This window comes from Gavialis gangeticus, unplaced genomic scaffold, assembly GCF_001723915.1.
Source record: "Gavialis gangeticus isolate Ggan-Ray unplaced genomic scaffold, GavGan_comp1, whole genome shotgun sequence".
Classification (NCBI taxonomy): Eukaryota; Metazoa; Chordata; order Crocodylia; family Gavialidae; genus Gavialis; species Gavialis gangeticus.
Genome location: NW_017729024.1, coordinates 72,899,677 through 72,918,807, shown reverse-complemented (window position 1 = coordinate 72,918,807; position 19,131 = coordinate 72,899,677). Strand labels below are relative to the sequence as shown.

The 19,131-nt window shown below is 38.9% G+C and overlaps 1 protein-coding gene across 1 annotated transcript in view; it reads left to right on the top strand.

The window, feature by feature from the left end:
• The window catches only part of FBXL17 (F-box and leucine rich repeat protein 17), a gene marked incomplete at its 5' end in the record, with an annotated part of 605,411 nt that overhangs the window by 127,302 nt on the left and 458,978 nt on the right, over positions 1–19,131 (top strand). The gene's annotated exons all lie outside the window — the stretch shown is intronic.

Genomic DNA, 19,131 nt, shown 5'->3' with positions numbered 1-19,131 from the left:
GGAGGATCACCTCTTTGGACCTGCTTGAGATGCATCTGTGGATGCATGAGAAGGTACGGTTGGCCTTCCTGACTGCATCCCCACACTGCCGGCCCATGTTCATCCTGGAGTCAATGATGACTCCAAGATCCTTTTCTGCCTCTGTACTGACAAGAAGGGAGTTCCCCAGCCTGTAGGTATGGTGCTGGTTCTTCCTCCTCAGGTGCATCACTTTGCGCTTGTTGGTGTTGAATCCCATCTCATCCGCCCGCCCCTGTAACCTGTCTAGGTCCGATTGCAGTCTATTCCTCCCTTCTAGTGTGCCCACTATCCCCCGCATCTTAGTGTAATCTGCAAATTTGAACAGGGTGCTATTTACCCCCTCGTCCAAGTCACTAATGAAGATGTTGAACATGCAGGCCTGAGGACGGAGCTCTGCGGAACCCCACTACCCACTTCCCTCCAAATTGAAAATGACCCATCCACCACCACCACTCTGGGTGCAGCCCTCCAGCCAGTTGGCGACCCAGTTGACTGTGTGGGTGTCGACACCACAGTCCCCCAGTTTCTTAATGAGAACGGGGTGAGAGACAGTGTCGAAGGCCTTCTGAAAGTCCAGGAAGATTATGTCCACTGCTACCCCTGCATCTAATGATTTGGTGATCTGGTCATAGAAGACCACCAGGTTGGTCAGGCAGGACCTGCTACTGATGAACCCATGTTGGTTGCCCCTAAGCATAATCTCCCCTGCTGGCCCCTCGTGGATATGTGCCAGAATAATTTTCTCAAAAAGCTTGCCCGTGATCCAGGTAAGACTAACTGGCCTATAGTTTCTCGGGTCTTCCTTCCTCCCCTTTTTGAATATGGGAACCATGTTGGCCCTCTTCCAGTCCTCTGGCACTACACGAGAGCACCACGAGTGCTCGTAAAGCCCTGACAGGGGTCCCGCAATGACCTCAACCAATTCCATCAGTACTCTAGGGTGGAGATCGTCCCGACCATTGCTCATGCACAGCTTCCCTCGCATTATCCTCACTTGAAGTGGTGTAATTTTTAGATGTCTAGAAAGCACTTAGCATTTAAGGTATGGATTCTCACTTTTTAAGTGCCCTTGTTATGGTCTAATTGTAATGTGTAACCTCACCTTTAGATAACCACAGCTGCTTCAAGGTCCAGTGCAGGCCCAGCACCCCAGCATGGGGCTACACATGGTGCATGGATCTGGCTTGGCCCACTGGCGCATACCTTCAGACAGGATTGGGTTGGTCCCTGCAGCCACCGGGGACTCCTGGCACTGAAGGCAGGAGCCATGCACCATTGGGCTGAGCCAACTCCTGCTTTGATGAAGGGATCACAGCTCCTGCCTGCAGTGCCGGGAGCCCTCATGGTGTGCAGCTCCTGCCTGCAATGCCGGGAGCTCTGGGTGGTGGCAGGAACTGGCCTGGTGGTGTGTGAATGTGCACGCCAGCGGGGTGTGCCGTTTCCATATGCCACATGTAGCCTTTGGGTCTTAGGTGGTGCCATGTGCTGCTATGGGGCTGTGCCTGCGGGGGGCCATGAGCAATGCAAGGACCTGCTGCTGCAATGGGGGAGGGGAGCAAGGTGGGCCCCTGCCCCCTATGGTGGGCAGAGGAGCCACCCCCACAGTTCCTGGGCATGGTCAATCTCACTCCCACAAATCTCACACTGTGTGTGCCTAGTCACCACATGGAACAGGACCATGGGCATCTTAATTAATTTTTCTCTATGAAGATCAGGGAAATGGGATTTTGAATGTCCTGCTTATAAGTGTTTTAAATAATATTATTTATTTTTATTTTTACTTTTTTCTGAATAGACACTGTTACAGTTGATTCTTTGTTCTTGTGTCTGTGTGTGTGTGCATATACTTTCAATTTCTTCTCTGTTCCTGCTGTTTGTTTACTTTTTGTACTTCTTGCTACTATTAGAGTTTTGCTTTGTCAGTTAGTATTCCTTGTAGGACTAAATTGTAATTAGAATAAGCAGTTATCTATGGTACAGTATGCAGTAGGGGATGCCTGGTGACATTTTTTTAAATGCCTGTGTAGGTTGGTACTTTTCTAATGGGTACCTTGACTACTTCTGTCCACTTATATTTTTAGAGCCTTCTATTAATTTGCATCTGAAAGGATAGGGCTATCAAGTTGCTGTTGATGTCAGCAAGCCTTCCAGATAGTTGCCTGCAGTTGAGCTTTGCTGAGTTGTGGTTGACCTCTGCCCACAATGATGGATAGATCAGCGAGAAATAGCAGGAGAAGTAACATAGCATAAGAACCGGACTGAAAACAAAGGATCTGATTTGAAATAATGTTCTACATCTCAGTATATTTTTATTCATCATTTCAAATTCACAGTTTGGAACATAATTCCAGTATTTTAAGATGTTTCTATTGCAATTCATGAAATAATAATACACAACGACAATCCAATAACAAATTCACTTTTGTGTGTATATTGATATACCATTTGAATAGATCAGCATCGCAGTGATTTTTTTATTAAATAATCTATAATTTATAAACTGTCCTCGAACAATATGTTAAAAAGATATTCTTTTCTCATTTGTTTCTAATCATAGCTTGTCTGTTTTTAATAGCAGTTGTTTTTGATGTGTGAAGATCATGTTTAAAACAGAATCAAAACTAGTTTGGGTTGTACATGTTGGGCTTGACTTCCAGTGATATAAAGCCTATATTGGTCTTGCTGATTGCAGAATAAGTTGTGCTTAGCACTCCTGAATGTGGGGCCAGTGCTTTACAAAATTTTGTACAGTTAGATGACATGTCAGTCTTAGGATATCTACTTTTTATAGGCTCTGATGGTGAAAAATATTCTGGATACTTTTTGATTAATGGAGCATAAAGTGTACCTAGGATTTGAGCAGACTGAATACACATTGCTATTGCTAGTGCAAGCTCATTAGGCAGTAATAAAAATATAACGATCAACTATTAACTGGAATTGTTGCCTGCACAGATAATTTATCTTTGTACCCTGCATAGTTGTACCTGCCATGTTGAAGTGGATAGTGTAACTTATGTCATTTATGTACACCACACTGTAGATTCTAACGTTACAAGATGGATTAAAATAGTTTTAAGTTTTTTCAGTCTTCCTTGAAAGATGCATTAAAGAAAAGGAGATTAGTGACCTTGTTGAAAAACTTCTATTGCAAACTGTGGATGACATTTTAAGTTTCATTTTTAAACAGGACACATTCTGTCACAGTGGATGAACACTAATACTTGTCTGTAGAAACTTCATGAGGAAAAAAAAGTCTTTGCTAATGCATTGGAAACACCTAGAGCAAGCTAAATAGAATGTATGAAAGTACATACTGAACTTGGTAGAAGGGTGTTAATCAAATTGATTTTAATAATAAGCCTCTGAATAAATATATTTTAAACAGTGATTTGTGTATAGTTCCATTGCACAGTGGGGAAAACAATTTATTTAAGCAGTGAGATTCTTCATCATATAATAAGATGAAGCAAGACGTCGAAGTTAGTGTTACAATCGCTCATTAATTTGTCACTAAACAACTGACAGTCTCTAGGAAGTGTTCCCAATTATGTTGAGCTTTGCACTACAGTCTGTGAATTATTTTCTTATTTAAATATCTGCAGTTATGTTGCAATGGGGTGCTTTCTTACCCTTTTCCCCAACAATTTCATTCAAAGCACTTATGAAAACATATGCTCTTTTACTAAATTATTTTTATTTGATGGCTCTTCCCTTACTTTTATGATTCCCTTCCCTGAAAGGGGAACATTTTCTAATTCATGTCTTGATTTCTTTGCATATGAGAAACAGATGCACACTGTTCACTCAAAATATTGGATGGAGGAAAAATTACATTCTTTCATATGGCTAACAAAAAGCTTCTTTTTAAGCCCTATGCTGGAAGTGTTTTCTTTTCCATTCTCTTCATGCTCTGGAGGGATGGATGTTTGACAGCAGTCCTGAATAGATCCATGGAAAGTGTGTGTGTGTGTGTGTGTGTGTGTGTGTGTGTGTGTGTGAGAGAGAGAGAGAGAGAGAGAGAGAGAGAGAGAGATCTGGATTTAAGCCATGATAGAGACCCTTGCATCCATGACTATGATCCAATCTTGCAAACCCCCAAGATGAGATTTGTGAATAGTTTGGCCACAGTTCATAAACTGTACTATATGCTTGTGCTTCAGCTGCATGGTTTTGTGTACAGCTACCATATTGTATTATATACCACACACCCACAAACAAGACAAGCACCTTGTTTTTAGAAGGCAGAATGTAGAAATAAAAAGATGTTTCAGAGTCAGGATCTGCTGTAGACATGGAGTAAATTTTCCTGGAAATGTATGTCCAGGAAGTGAGGTAGCAGGTACTTCCTGGTATGGCTGGGCAGCAGCAAGGTTAGGGCCCATACCCTTGCAAAGGCAGTACCAAGAGTGTTATTTATTTACAGTAAATAGTTCTTTATATGATTTCTTGTAAATAATAACGTGGTGCTTCCATATCCCAAGCCTCAAGGTCCTACAGCTTGCATAGAGCAGCTCACCTTCCCTGAGGCTTAGTAGCTGCCTCAGGTACAAGCCATAGTGCTCACCCAATAGCAAGTGTATGATGGCCCATGTCCCTGCTGCTTGCTGAGTCAGAAAGAAATGGAAGCCATTTTGGCAGCCATTAGAGCACAGTTTTTACTCCCTGCTTTTACTTCAGCAAAAGAAGATCAACCTTCTTACTTCAAGAGGCTCATCTCAGTTTGGGAGGGCTGATTTTGGAGAGAAAGGTGTGTGTGGTACGCAAGTAAATGCTGCAACTGGATTGAATTAATTTTCAATGCTGGATAGTTTCATGGGTGAAAAAATGAGCTATTATAAAATGAGCATTGTTCTTAAAGACTTTCATTTTAAGACTTTAGGATAGGTCTCGCAGACACATTCCTTCCAGAGACCACCACCCCTGTCAGTTTCAAAGTATATAATTTTAGTTATCAGTTATTTCTTAGTTGATTGTCTTTGTGTTCATATTGCCTTGGAAAATACTTTAGTCTTAAATTAAAAAACCCTCCAAACCTACCATTTCTCTTCTCATACTACATACCTCCAAATAAGACACACAACATTTTTTTGGAAGGCAGAATGTAAAAAGAAGATTTATCTAGAGTCATGGACTAGAGCAGTGGTTCTCAACCTTTTTTGTAGCATTACCCATTTGTAAACATTGATGGCCAGTTCCAATCTGATAAGTATTGATCACATATGGAAAATAAAATATTAAATATCTCAGTGTTATTTCTACATAAATAGTACAGCAAATTCATGATATTGGTCAACCCATTAATGTTAGTGGATTCAATGTCTGAAAAACTCTTAGAAGCAACTACATTTACGTCTATTTGATAATACGCAGAAGAGATGAAAGAGATTGATTTCTTGTAAACACAGCATTAGAACAAAATGAAAATATGGTCCTTATGGATTTTGAAGAGAGAGTTTTAGATGATTCCATTTAATTCTAATTTTTCTACTAATAGGTAAAGCCAGAAATTTAAAGTATGTACATAAATAACCGTTGTTTTTTAAGAAGGCACTTATAGCAGAGAAAAATGGCTGTGTCTCGTTTACTCTTTTGGTTTCAAACTCAATGGTGAGAGGAGAATAAGATAAAAAACTGAAGTAAAAACATACCATACACTTGAAATATAGAGTTGTCCAGTAGCCATTACCCTATAAGTCAATAGCCAGATAACTTACATACAGGCTATTGATTGGTAATATACTTGAAATAGAGGTGAGCTTTTAGTGCAGGTGTATGTTATATTTATGGGCGGTAGAGGTTTTATGCTTGTTGGAAAGGCCACACAAAAGTAAGAAAAATAGAAAGACCCACCCCAAGTCCGGATGTGTAATCAAACTACAGCGTGATAAAATGTCAATGTCATCAAAGCTCCAGTTGTTAGAGGCTTCAAATCCCTGATTATAAAGTTAAAGCTATCCCATAACCAAAGAAATACAATTATAAAATTGAGAGACATTAGGGAAGAGAGAAGAATGAAAGGAAGAAAACTTAAGCAAAACTGCTTATTTATCAACAAACAGCTCACCTAGGGTTGAGTGTGGCCACCTCTAAGCAGATGTTAATTATAGTACTAATCTGGTGTTACCTTCCCTTTAGGAGGTTATTTCTTTGCTCAAAAACATTTTGTTGATATAGACTGACTTACCAGTCACTGAGAATGGCAGTGTAACTTATATATAAGGAGGTATAAGGGTTCTGTTTTGTTCTTGATAATATTTAATATAAAATGAACATTTATAAATAGTTTATAAAGGGCAAGATATAGCATCTATTTTAATAAATGGTTCATCATTTGTTAGAGATTTTAGCAGCTGGTACACTGAATAGTCATTTATAATGCTCCCTGGTCATAGCTGTAACAGAATTACAACTTTTAATAATAATTTATTAAAAATTTACAAACTATTTCATTAAAGTACTTCTGAAATAAAGTGCATTCTCTTTTTGGATCTTATGCCATAGTCATTGTTATTGTGTCTGAGTGGTTAAGATGATTTCAAGAATTGTACAGTTCAGCTCTAATGGGAATTTAACTCATAAAGAGTATTGTTAGGCTTTTTAGTAGACTGTTAGAGCTAAAAGAGCTAAAGAGCATCAGCTATGATAAAACTGGATAAAAAGAGAGAGAGACAAAATGAAAAGTTGTAAGAGCACTGAGTGAACTGAAGACAGAAGCCCTTTTTGACAAACAAATCTAGCATGAAATAACATTGAATTGAATTGAACTGAAAGTCATTCCTCATAGAATTTTAACAATTCTTAAAATTTGATAACGTTACAGTTTCTTAAGTCATTTGGATAAAAAGCTTTCTGCATGTAGAACTTGATTCGGTTCTTATATAAGAAATACAATTCAAAATAATTCTAGGAGCATTCAGTTCTAGAAAGTAAACTTCCTACCCAGTGTGTGGTTGTGTGTGGTCAATGCTTTGCTAAGATCACACAAACATATCTTCATTGTTTTCCAAGTTGTTTGTTATGAATCAGAGGTAAGTGACCTCATACCAAACCTTTTGGAAGAAAGAAGAGAAATAAATACAGATTTCAATAATTAAAACTCACCTTACCCAATTATGCAATGTGAGTGAAAAAATTGAGACTAATACTGCATGGGCATTTTATGATAATGAGAATCACTGTGTTAAATACTTTAGTTTAGTCTTCATTACAGAGGAAAAGGATTAGAACACTGCTGAGACTGTATGTTCAGTTATTGTGTGGAAGAGGATTTAAAAGGCTGACACTGCTGTGACTGCTTTAGCCATTTTTGGAGTGGCATTCCTGGGAGGGAACCATATCCAGCTTTTAGGCAAAAGATTATTGAGATGTAGGAATATTTAGGAAGGTGGAGTAAAGGCAAAAAAGATCATTTCTACTTTCTCTCTCAAAAACAATATGGAATTCTATAATCTGTGTTACATGGAGAGAAGATCAGAAATTTGACTTGAATTTGTTTTTTTTTCTTTTTTTCAACACCAGTGTCTTACTTCTGGCACAACTGGTCAAATAGTAATGGAGATCAGAAGCACCAGAGATCAATTTTCTAGTGCAGAAATAAGCCTGTGATGCACAATTTGATTATTATATGTCTACAATTATGTTATGCCTTTATAGTACTCCTTAATTTTACTTATATAAGAGCATGCTCAATAAAGAAAGAAAAGGAATGATTATACTAGAATTGGATATAACTGTACAGTACAACAAAGTATTCCCTTTTTTATATTATCAGTGTTATTTAAGATATAAATGACTTTTTGTTTAGTGAATTTACAGCTCTGGTGACTAATGCCACTTGTTCACAAGTGCCAAATGAGTACAATTGTAAATTTCTCAATGCTGTTTTATCTGAATATTTCAATTTATGTCCTGAAAAGACCACATTTAAGCATGATAGGTTAGTTTTGTCCAAGACAGCATTTTGACATCATAGTCTAACTGGATGGCAGCTATAGTATTTGTTTTATTGATGGCAATTACTTTCATTGGGAGCTTGCCTGAGAAAACCAAAATAATTTCATGTAAGCTACTGAAAGGCCTTCAGATTGTAAACCATTGATAACCAATGAGAAGGAAGGCATTTTTAGTGAGTGAAAATTCATGTTCAGTTGGCAGAATGCAGTATTTAACAGTATAAAGCATAGCTGCCTGGGTGTACAGGACCAACCCAAGACATGAGGATTGAAGCATGATACTGGAAAGGGAGACGTGTATCTTTCTAAATTTAAAATGTTGTTCTTAGAAAAGGATCTTCAGAAATCTTGTTTGGAAGAAGACAAAGATGATTCAGTTACTCTGAACTCCCCTTAATATTTACAAATGACATTCTTCCAAACCCCTTGTGCGGGTGGTTCTTAAAGTAGCAATGAGGGAATTAAACAGGTGAATATGCAGAAGCCCATCATTTTTAATGGAAATGTGTAAGAACATGTAACATATGGGAACAAATGGAAATCTGAAATCCCAAGATGGTAACCTGGGGGCAGGGCACGTGCCAAGGAATGGGTCGGCCCTCAACAGCTCACAAAAGCTCATTAAGCAGGACTTCAGCCGAAATAATTGCCCAACCCTGCAGTATACTGTTGGGTTTATTTGTGACAAGAACATACTGTTGGCTTAGCTTTTGGTCTACTGTAATCCCCAGGTCCTTCTCTGCAGTATTAGTCTAGCCAGTCACTCCCAATTTGTGTTTGTGCATACATACAATCATTCTGTCCCCAGTCCAGGACTTTGTTGAAGTATCCTTGTTGAATCTCATCTGTTCAACTGAGGACCATTTCTCCAGTCTATCCAGGTCATCCTGGGTCCTAGCCCTGTCCTCCAGAGTATTTGTAACTCCTTTCAACATGGGCTAGGGACAGACATTACACACAAACTGGTTTAAACCTGTAACAGAACAGATATTGAATGCACATAAACCAGTGTGAAAATATCTCAAACCGGTTTCAGCCAAATCTGGTTGAATGTAGTATCGCACTTAACTGATTTGGGTGAAACCAGTTTATGCAATGTCTGTCCTAGACCCCTTCCTGGTTTAAGTTAAACCAGAGCCCCCCAGCATCCCAGATGCTTTGCAGCCCAGGGTGGGGCTCTCTGCTGCAGCTCTGTCAGACTGCAGGTAAAGCAGTGTCAGCCTGGCTTCCCCTTGCTACACCCCCTCACATCCACCACTTTCTGCTCAAGCAGGGATTCCCCCCTCCCCTCTCCCACAGCAGGGACATAGCCATCTGTACAGTTACAAACTAGTTCAGCCTAACCAGGTTAGACTAATCTGCATAGATTGAATCAATTCAGGCTCAGGCTTTTTGAATGTCTGTCCCTAGCCTTGATGTCATTCAAGTATATAAATTTTGCACTAAAGACGGTATAGATTTCCAAAATTCTCAGTGAATATACTATATATCTGGTTTGTAAATATCTTTAGATCATTTTAATATAATCCTGCTATATATTGTGCAAAATTTTAAATTCTTTGCTATTGTAATTATCAGCCAGATCTTGTATAATTGAACTTTGAGGGAAAATTAAATGCTAAGCTTTCAAAGCAGTACAATATTTGTTTATTCCAGAGAAAACAATATATTGATAATGAATAACATTTTAGCGTGAAAGCAAAGCTTCTAAAAAGAATGTATGTATTAGAACTTTATTTCACCTTACAATTAATAAGTTATGATATATTGATGAACTTATTCAATATAATAGCATTCAAACTGTGTTTTATTAAATTGAGATTTATTAATCAAAGATCATATTATATTAATATTGCTACTTCTTCTTTAAACCAAAATAAAAAAAATGTTGAAGGCATGAGTTGTCTGAATATGTAGTGCACACACATACCTCTTTTCAATCACACTATGTTCTTTGTTTGCTGAGATTCTGCTGTAAAACAGTTTTAAAGTAGTGTTTAAAGTAGATTAGAAAAAGAAGGGGATCTTATCCATTTTGGTGTCTGACATCACAATTCTGTCTGTAATGTACTGATGTCAGGATTGGCTCTGCCAATGAGAAGAGAAATAGGACCAATAGATTTTGTCCATGCCAGATGAATGGAGGCAGCTGTGTCTCTACTCCTGTTCATTGAGCCATTTGGACTAGATAACATTGGATCAGGCAAGTGCAGTTTACATTATAATCTAATATGATAAAATGCAGCTATTTGTAAGGAAGCAGCTTTTTGGGGCCACCAGAGGTTTTCTACTCAATGAAATATTTCCAGGCAATATGAAAAAAATGACCATTAGCAGTTGCCTGTGCATTTCATGAGGGTATCCAAGGGATCAAAATATAAATGCATATTTTAACAAAACCATGTTAGGTTACATAGTGTAATTGGAATTGCACTAGTTTGATATGATCTGAATAGAAACTTGATCACTTTGTGGTTTTTTTAAGTGTATATATAATAGAAGAAATCCTTTGACAGTTTCTTGTCCTTGGTCAGAATAAAGACTTGATAGAAACTTAACAAGGGTGTAATTATCACTAGCAAAATCTGTGGTGATGACCCAATGTAACAAAGCAGACAACTGATTAGCCCAGTAAATGTAAATCATTCTGAGACTGATGGCAGAAACCCTGATACACAGAATTGTTAACTATTGTAGTTGTAAAAAAAATTCTTTTTCTTTTAAGCCATGTGCTATTGAAAATTCTCATCAGAAAACAACATGATTATGTATACTATAATTTACACTACTGAATTCCTGAAAAATAGCTATGGCTTTACAATATTTTCAGCTGATAAAATACATTTATAAATTTATTTTGAAACAGCATTATCATTGCTTTATTAATGTTAAAATTAGTGCCATGATTAACTACATCCGAGATGCGTGGGCTGGGGAATGCATGAAGTTTACCATAACCTGCATTTCTTTTTTTTTAGTTCTTTTCCCCATTGGTCCTTCTAATCAGCTTTTAAGCAGCGGAGGATTATGCTGCTGCTGTGGCAGGAAAGAAGGAGCTAGTAACTGTCTTGCTCTCAATCTCACCATGATATATCTCATTGCCCCATTGTAATCACAGTGGAAATTTAGAGGGTTAGCACTGCCAACCCCAAGCTTAAAAAATAATGAGCCAGGCTCCCAAATTCATGAGATTTATTTAAAAATCTTGGGTTCTTTATTTGGGGTTCTGAGTCTTTGTCTTGCATTCAGCTCGTGTGTCTATATATTTTCTTTTGAAGTCTTGGAGGGTACAAAGTCTTCTTTTTAATAAAGCTGAAATGCTTTCATAATTGTATAACTTCAAAAGCCATCTCATGAAGTAAGCGTGCTGCTTATGAAAACTTACACTATACATTTCTGATTGAGTTATCCATAAGGTACAATCTACCCTGCCTTCTATCTAAGAAATCTCTCCCAAATGCTGGCAACAGTGGACATTTCTGAGGCAGGCAAAGGAGTTTTTTCTGGCTAGCCTGTTGCCTACTGAACAAAAGTTTCCTAGTGATCATGGAGCAGAAGAACGAATTCCTTAGCGTAGACTCGCATAATTTGCGTACTAGAATGCTTAGTAGTAGCATACTAGAATTCTTAGTGATTCAGAAGTATTCCTTTCTGTGCTGCTAGTGTGCTGGTTGTTCTTGGGCAAGTCTCTTTGCCTCAGTTTCTCCATCTATAAAATGATGATACTGATTGCGTTTTTTTAAAGAAGTCTAAGACGTACTGATGAAAAGCAGTAAGTAAGAGTGAGGTGGTGGTGGTGGTGGTGATGGTAGGTGGCCATACTTCTTGTAATGCTGAGTCTCTGTGGGGCAGAGCTATACTGCTATCCAGTGCATCAACAAGTGGCAGATAGTGGAATAACCTTCAGTGATGGTTAGCTGCAAAATAAGCAGTGGTAACACTGACAAATAAGCAGTCATGGACCATGCACTGGCAGCACCACCAGGATGTGATGAGGACAGCAGATGACAATGGTTTCCCTCCTGAAAAGCCATATATAGCCTTTGACAATGCTGTGGTGTGGCGAGTACAGTTGCCACTGTAGTAAGCCTGCCCAGTCCCCAGCCATGGGGTCTACAAGTTGTCAGTGGTGGAGCAGGTGGAAGAAGATGTCTGAATTTCAGTGGCTGTCAAGGCAGGTGAGGGCTGCAGCAGAACAAGATCTCCAGTTGTCTTAGTCTCCTTGCCATTGGATCAAGGTCCTGTTCTATTAAGAGCTGTGTGGAAGCAGATGTGCAGCAACTTCTCCACAATAAAATAAGTCACACACAGGCGTCATCCATGAAAAAAACTGAAACACATGTCCAAGCTTCAGTAGAGTCTGTTGATCCCAGATAGGCCTCATCTGCCACCTTCGGACACATAGATAAGACAATCTTGGAAGACAATCATCTTTGATCTCAAGGGATTACCGAAGATTGCTGAATCTCTCCAGTTTTCAAAGATTGCAAACAATGAGGAGGTAGGACTGAATAGAGGTATAGATAATAATATCTAAAAGAAGAAAACTGTTTATTTCCAGTTCAAGAAGAGTTTTTTCACTCTAGGATAAGATACTACCATATTTTCTATGCTCTGGAATAAGATATGCATCTTTGCAGAATGAAGAAAATAAGATATGTCCTTTAAAATATTGATAAGCAGTAGTAACTGACAGCAAAGGAAGCCAGTGTATTCATTGTGTTGCTCCCCTTGGAGCACGTTCAACTTTACTTTCAGCCCTCTGGCAAAGGCTTAAGATACAGAAACTGCTATTACCATATTTCCTTGCTTATAATGCATACCCCAATTTCAAGTAGCTGATTTTTGGAAAGATGATGGGTTGCATGAGAGAGCATATGTTATTTCTCTGCTGAAACAGCACATGCAAAATGAACTGTTCACCAATATGCAGGTAGACAATTAGGCCCAGATTCTTAAAGGAATTTGAGTTTTACAATTTTGAACATCATCACATTTAACTTACAGATGCCCAACTCCTTAGACATATAATACAATAAATGTGGAAGGTTAAATGTTTCAGAAAGGAAATCACAAAAATTAGAGAGGGAACCAACTAAAGTACACAATAGTGACATGCTGAGCTTAGCATTCTTTCTGCGGCTCTGGCACCTTTGTCTGGGGTGTGGGAAAGCATATACCTTCAGTAAAGATCCACAACCCCAAATCCTCTCCTTAATATAAGTACCTATGCCCTTTCCTTAAAACATTGAGCTGTGCTTCTTGTTTTCTTCTAAAACATAGCTGGTAGTGATATTGCCACTGCCAACTCTCCTTTCCTTTATCTAAATAAATCTGTTTCTCTAAAATACATAAAGAGGCCCTGGAATATGAGGTGCACCTAGGCCTCACTGTAAATTCCCTAATTACTGTGCTACAGAGACATGCTTCCCCTTTGCTCTGTTTTTCTGGTCCACTGGAGCTTTATTTTATGTGAAGTGAAAAATCTTCAACAGGAAGAGGAAGGTTGAGAGTGCCTTACCAAAAAAATCATCTAACCTCATGTTTAGGATTCTCTTTTTGGAGGTGAGAGATGTGGGTTTAAATACCTTTGGGCAAAAGAGGAAGTTGAAATTTGGTGCTCCAAATTAAGTATGTGCTCAAACTAGTGAAATGTTGGATAAAGGGGTAACAACAACAACACCCCTGCCTCTCCCTCCCCATGTTTTGAAGGGAGCTGTGGTCACTAGTTTATTGAGAATACAGACTGTAAATAACTACAAATGTATAAAGAAGGAAAGCTGGAACTTTTCCTTTCTGGAATTCTTTTTTCCCATCCAGACTAGAGCTCAGGGATCTGTGTAACTTACCTTCATTGTTCATGGCACTGAGTTAGCAATAATTCATAAAGCTCTAATCACAATTTCAGATTTAAATGCAGATTTGTTGATTTTTTTTGAATAAACATACAGTTAAACAATCCAGCTATTGTATTGAGTGTAACGAAATCAATAATGTGACCAAATGCTTTTAGATAAAGTGGGGAATGTCTTGTACCAAAACCATCAGCAAAATTTAGGTGCCCTGCATATTGAAGAATAATGATAAATCATTCTTGCCTTATCTGTGTACATGTTTTGTGATTACAGTAGGAGTCTGTGAATTAAAAGTATTTTTACCAGCACTATGGGCTTTGCCAGCAGAGCTTTTGTACCAATTTTTATTTAAATGTGCCTTTTGTAAAAAGTAGGATCTGTACCACTAAAATTATTTGAAAAACTTTTTCATTTGAATTTTAGACAAGTTCTTTTAATGTACTGTACCTTCTCCACTAATCTTGTCTCGAATTCGCTGGGTGGAAATGTGCCATGTGTGTGAGGGAAGACAGCACCATATTTCAGTTTAACACAATACTAACACAATATTTACTTTACATTTGGAGTTTTATATTTATGCATATCAAAATAGTATGACCAATTTCTAAAAAACTTTATTTAAAAAAGGTTAGAAATAAATGCTAATGAGTGCCTCTGGCAGGCTTAGTGGAACATACCTTTAATTGCCTCTATATCTGAAAATGGTTACTGCTGGGTATTTCAGGCTACTTTAGATATAGGTTTTAATGAAACTGAACAATTTAACAGTTTGATTAAAAATGAAATAATGAATCCTTATTTCTAGAGAGGCATTACTCTAGGTCTTCTGTCAAGCTTATCCATGATTGCAACTTACATATTTTGGCCTTTGATGTATCTTCCTCTTTTCCTATTCAACCAACAGAATCCAGAATCCAGTAAATTATGGTTGCATCCCCTAAGAAATAGAGGCAAAAAAAAAAATCAATCCTAAAAAACCTTTATCCAGGGTATTAGTCAATCTGCTTTTGTCTAGGGTTATTTTTTTATCTCCTGTCCCTGGAAGAATGAAACATGCCTCAGTTCACAGTTCTAGAGCAGTTCCACATATTCTTCTTCTCCTTAAAAGGGAGAGAAGGGGTGGGGGGGCAGGGAATAAAAAAAGAAGTGATGAAAATTTATGCTTATCTTCAGAAAACTATGACCATAGTTTCATTTTCTGGGACTGCTATATCAATCAGCATTGATTATTGATGCTTTATCACTTCAGCATTGAAGTTGTCTTCCACTTATTTGCTTAGGAACAAGAGGAGCATCAGCATCCCAATCAAATGGTCCGTGTGTAAAAGTTAGTGACTTTCTATGCTTTGAGGACATAGGACTCCACTGTTAAGTTGTATAAAACTATATATAACACATGTATAAAGCACATTCAGATCTTTCTCCATTTTTGAATGTATTCTTGTGATTCTAGGAATACTGTACTATGCTGCTTAATATCCTTGATGGTGTGTGTTCAGGTGTCATGGATATCTGTTTTTTTTAATAGATATGGGAAAGTTTGGACTATGTTTTATAGTATGTTTGATCAGGCTTAATACTATCTCTGATATTTCTAGATTTTAAAGGTAAACAGAAGTAGAAGTTATTTTCTTTTTAAGGAATACATTTGCAGTATGTGAGAATAGCAACAAATTATCTTTAAAAGTGTATATAACACTTTTGTATATACAGAACTGCGCAGTGTAATGAAAGCAATTGTGTGCAAGCAATTTTATAAAGTCAATGTATTTTTTTTCCTGTTCTGGTATCAGGTATAGTATCTTTTCATCTGACATTTCCTGATCGCTTTAAAGAGAAATCCAACATATTAAAACAAAGTGTTTTAACTTACTGCAGTCATAATTTAATATTGTTCATTAACAAATTTGTTTACTTCTTGCTTTCCCATCTGTAAAATTTAGCTTACTACAATACAACTGTAATTTTTTAAAGATGAATTTGTATATGGAGTGATGTGCAAAAACTCTGAATAATTAGGAAAGTGAGCCTTGAAGTGTGTATTCAGGGATGTTGGAAAGGCCTAAGGCCACTTTCCCCAAACTTACTGGCTCCTATAGTTTTTTTCAGGAGCTCCTCAGGGCAGAGTCTAGCCTAAAATGCAAGATAACCCTAGGGATAAAATCCATGGTTTCATAAGAGAGTTTTTCAGTTATGTAATTGGGGCTCTGCTTAGAAAGTTTGATTGTATTCAGTTTTTTTATAACAGAATTTGCATGCACATTTGCAAGGTAATTTTTGTGCTGCTCAACTCTGGCTATGAACTAGAAAATGAGCAAAACTTGTTTTAATAATATGGCCTCTACCAATTCACTGATGAGTGATTTTGAGTGGCTAGGATATCACTGTATACAGCAGCCTGGGGGAGTGCCTGCTCTCAGTTTCCTTAGATCTTCTCTCTTTTCTTTGGCTGGCACAAGAGAGTTTCTCTGGTATGTCTGTGACCTCTGCCTTTCCTTTTTAGCCTCCTCTGTATTTAAGCTTGCTTATGCTTTTCAAAAGCCTTCTAATTCTTTTTTGGCTGCCCTGCACTCCCTCTTCTTAGTTGTAACAAGAGAGATGTGTATTATGATGAGATGTTGCAGCTTATGGCTAGCATAGGTAGAAGGCTAAAAAGGGTTAGATTTCAGAAGAAAAAAGAGATCTGGGAGTTTTTATAACTATAGGAAGGAAGATATTTGAAATCATTCCAAGTGGAGGTGCTCACCCCTTGATAGACACATGATACTATTACACACTTATTGCACAGGGTGGGGAGGGGATCAGATATAGGCTGAGGTAAATCTATTCTAAGCGGCTGATAATGTGAAGTAGGCTTTTGACCTACCTGCAGATCAATTAAGCACCTGGTATGAGATAGCAGAGACAGGCACATATAACTTCCTTCTTTATTGCTTAACTTAATAAAATTGCAGTAGTAACAGTCCATCCTATGTGTCTGTTGTTTACTCACCTACATGTCCTGCTTAGTCTTCTCTGTTGTGATAAATTCAGTAATTTACTCTCCACAAAACACCACAATACTACTTTACCTATAATTTATTACTGAAAAGGCCAGGCTTTTTCAGGCAGTGGTTCAATTAACCTTAAAAGCTACTAAGAGTGACGGTCAAAGACAGGAGTTAAAAATCTTCAGTGGTGTGATGTATTATAGAGAAAATGTTTAATTTGGAGGCAGATGATCATATTCTAGGTTATGGAAGAGGCCTGACAACTGTCCAACTTGCTGGTGAGCAGGGTTAGTGAAAGGCTTCTATTTTCCACTAAGGACATTTTGGTACACTTGTGGCATGAGAAATTTGAAGGGAGACTTTCTGATAGCCCTTGAAGGGATGGTTATAATAATTTTTTATTATTACTTAGTTTATTATTATCGAGTAGCAGAGAAGGAAGCCTGCAATAGGCAGCAGGAAGGGTCATACCAGGAGCGTAAGGCCAGCAGACAAGAAGAAGGGATAAGTGGAGGTTTATTTTGGAGTCCCTAATACTTATAGGAGTTATTTTGGAACGTCTTTGCAGAAGTGGAAGAAGCCATTCCATCCTTGAGGAAAAGTTTCTGCAGTTTGTGTGTTCTTTCCAAATCTGTTTGCTAGAATCCTAACTGTTATTTCCACTGGGTAGAGGATGCTGAGTAAGTGAACCTTTAATAAAGGGATTCTGATATTGCTGCAACATATCTCTGAGATTATCCCTGGACAGTTGGAAGTTCCTCCCCTGCTTCTGTGGTGGAAAGGTCCTGAGCTTGTAGTTCAAACCAATGTGGTAGACTGCAGCATACATATTATGAAGCATATTTTCATGTGTTCATTTTTATTTTCAATGTGTGTGAACACAGGTCATTTTTGTAGCTTACGTGTCTCGCCATCTAAACTGTTTTCAGGGAAAGCAGAGTGAGTTTGGAACTGAACAAGTGGAGGTCCCTTCTTGACCTCTGCATGGTGTATTTTCCTCAAGTTCCCTCATCTCATGAGAGAGAGAGAAGTCAGACTGTCAAGCACTCGCCCTACGTATATCAGAATTTTAAGAAGTGTAATTGAGGTCCTCCTCAGGAAAGGAGGAGAGTTAGTAGAGAAGAACAGCAATGTACAAATAGGAGTGGAGGACTTGAAGGGAAGATGCCAGACTATATAATGACTTATTATGTGTATGTAGGTACTTACTCAAATTGCAATTTTGTCATTTATGTGGAAACCGTGAAAAATGGCAGTTTCTGCAAGTTTGTGTGTGTGACAGGGAACTTGGAGTGCCTGCCACTTTAAGAGGTCAGGCAGTCTACTGAGCCACACGCATGTAGGGTTAGGCATAATTAGAGAGTCAGCTGATTCAGGGGCCAGCAGGTGAGGCTAGGCCTGATCAAGGGAGTCACTTGACTGATGGGGAGACACCTGGTTGGAGGAGAGCTGGGTATAAGCCCAGAGCCAGCCAGTAGGGCTGGTAGTAACATCTTGGGAACTGGTAGAGGAACATCATCCAGCAGGAAGGCTGCAGCTCCTGAATGCTAGCAAGGGAAATGATCTCTGGAGGTTCGAGCAGGAACTAAGTGGACAGAGGAGGTTCCTGGGGACCCAGTGTGGGATCCAGAGCCCTTAGAAGGGGGTTGGGTACCTGGGCCTAGTGAGAGGCCAGTTAGGTCCTGAGAGAGAGGCTGAGAGTTGGTGGGCCTAGTGAGGAGCCAGGCAAGTCCTGGGAGAGGGGCTGAGAGTCTGTGGGCCTATTGAGGAGCCAAGTATTTGAGAAACCTAGTGGAGAGTCTGGGTGAACCCAGTAAATATGGGGTAGTGAGAGGGGCAGAATACAGGGGCCTCTTGAGGGGGCTGGAGGAGCCCAGAGAAGGAGGAGCAATGTAGGAAGACCTATGGAGGGCTTGAGGTGAACCTAGAGAGAGAAAACAATGTGCAATTCTTGACTGGCTTGAGGCAGGACCAGGGCCTGGGAGAGGCTGAAGCTCCTTGTTTGGTCACACCTGAGAGGAGAGGGCCAAGGGGCATGCAGCCCAGGATGGTGATGGCTGGTGCTAGGCCATCTGAAGAGGAGGGATCAAGGAAAGGGGTCCAACAGTGAGCTTGGCCAGATATGGGGGCCAATTGACCAGGTCAGCCACCTCCAGCTGGGTCCCAGGTGCCAGCTCTAAGCAGGGTCCGCTGCCTGGGTCCTGCCAGTTGCCACCCTAGCAGGCATTCTGCTGTTTTCTATTTGAAAACTGAAAAATTCCTGATAAAAAAATCCCTAAGTCACTCTGTAAAATACCCTGAAATCCATGT